Source organism: Scyliorhinus torazame, chromosome 4 (genome assembly GCF_047496885.1).
Source record: "Scyliorhinus torazame isolate Kashiwa2021f chromosome 4, sScyTor2.1, whole genome shotgun sequence".
NCBI classification, from domain to species: domain Eukaryota; kingdom Metazoa; phylum Chordata; class Chondrichthyes; order Carcharhiniformes; family Scyliorhinidae; genus Scyliorhinus; species Scyliorhinus torazame.
Window position 1 is genome coordinate 198,517,658 of NC_092710.1, and position 1,837 is coordinate 198,519,494.

The window sequence follows — 1,837 nt, forward strand, 5'->3', positions numbered from 1 at the left end:
CCACCGTCCATACACATATTGGTGGAATTTCTTCACACCGTATATAATTGCTAATCCCGCCTTCTCAATCTGGACATAATTCCATTCTTCTTCTGAAAGGGTCTTCCCGGCAAAGGCAATAGGGTGCTCAGAACCATCTCCCACTTTGTGGGATGAAACTGCCCTAACACATTAAGGGGACGCACCACATGGTTCAAGGACTGTAATGCTTGCTTCATGACTTGGAAGGCTTCCTCTTGGGCTCTCTCCATTGCCATCCCTGATTCCTCTTTAGTAGCTGGTGCCAATGTTCTGGCTAAATTCAAACTGAACCTTCCATAATAATTTAGCATATTGAGGAAGGATTTGAACTCGCTCACAACTTTGGGCGCAGGGACTTTGCATATAGCCTTGACCTTTTCTTCCAAGGGTTGCAATCCTGTTAAATCAATGTAAAGTCATTTCTGAGGCATGGAAAGTACACTTTTCAGGTTTGAGGCGAACCCTTGCTTTTGAAACCTCTTCAATACTTCCTCGAAGCTGGACATGTGTTCTTCAGGTGTAGTGCTGGTGACTAACACATCATCAAGGTAGACCGTCACCTTGGGAAAACCCTGGAGGAGACCTTCCATCATACACTGGAAATAGCTCAGGCTGAAGCGATGCTGAAAGGTAGCCTTGTGTACTGAAAGAGGCCTTTGTGGGTATTTATCGTGGCAAACTTCTGAGACGCTTCGTCCAATTCTAGTTGCAGGTAGGTGTGGCTAAAGTACAATTTTGAATAGATAAGGCCTGCACCAGCTGAGCGTAGCGGTCCTTGATCCGGGGAATCAGGAATCTATAAACCTGGGCAGCCTGATTTATGGTTAATAAATTCTTATCGAGCGATCTGGTTTGAGAACAGGGCCTATTGGCGCCACCCACTCGGAAAATGGAACCAGCTTGATTATGCCTAACTCTTCTAATCTCTACCTCTGCTTCAACCTTCTGATGCAGTGCCTATGGCACTAGTCTAGCTGTGAAGAGCTTGGGTGTCGAATCCTGATTGACATAGATTTTGGCTTTGTTGCCTTTAATGTGTTTGGTTCCTTGTGAAAACATCTGCATACCTTCTTACGACATCTTGAAGTATTCCAGCCAATTGAGCCTTATCTTCTGTAACCAGTCTCGTTCCATCATACTTAGTCTGTGCCCTTCCATGACAACCAAGGGCAGATTGGCCTCTTGTCCTTTGTACCCCACTGGTGTATTGGTGGTTCCAAGGATTTTCAAAGTCTCCCCAGTCTACCTGGAAAGGTTGGCTGTAGTACTCTTCAAGCTTCTGAGTTACCACAGTGGTAGCGGGGTATAGCTCAGTGGTAGAGCATTTGACCTGCAGATCACAAGGTCCCTGGTTCAAGTCCAGGTGCCCTCTCGTCTTTAATGATTACAAATAAGGTTTGTGGGCAGCACGGTGGCACAGTGGTTAGCACAGTTGCTTCACAGCGCCAGGGTCCCAGGTTCGACTCCCGGCTTAGGTCACAGTCCGTGCGGAGTCTGCACGTTCTCCCTGTGTCTGCGTGGGTTTCCTCCGGGTGATCCGGTTTCCTCCCACAAGTCCTGAAAGACGTGCTGTTAGAATTCGAAGGCCTCTGAAATCTCCCTCTGTGTAACCGAACAGGCGCCGGAATGTGGCGACTAGGGGTTTTTCACAGTAACTTCATTGCACTGACAATAAAGATTATTATTATAAAGATATTGGGAAGTCTGCTCCCCCACTACGGTTACTGAAGCCTAGTGTCGACTTCCAATATTAAGGGGTTTGCTATTTACCCTTAAGACAATTTCAGTTGTGGCCCTCTTATTCAAATGGACAGAA

General features: G+C 46.7%; 1 non-coding gene across 1 annotated transcript; it reads left to right on the top strand.

Moving 5' to 3' along the window:
- The first annotated feature begins 1,320 nt into the window (after window positions 1–1,320).
- trnaa-ugc (transfer RNA alanine (anticodon UGC)) lies at window positions 1,321–1,393 on the top strand. Its single transcript has one exon. It is a non-coding gene; the product is annotated as a tRNA-Ala (tRNA).
- The last annotated feature ends 444 nt before the right edge of the window (window positions 1,394–1,837 follow it).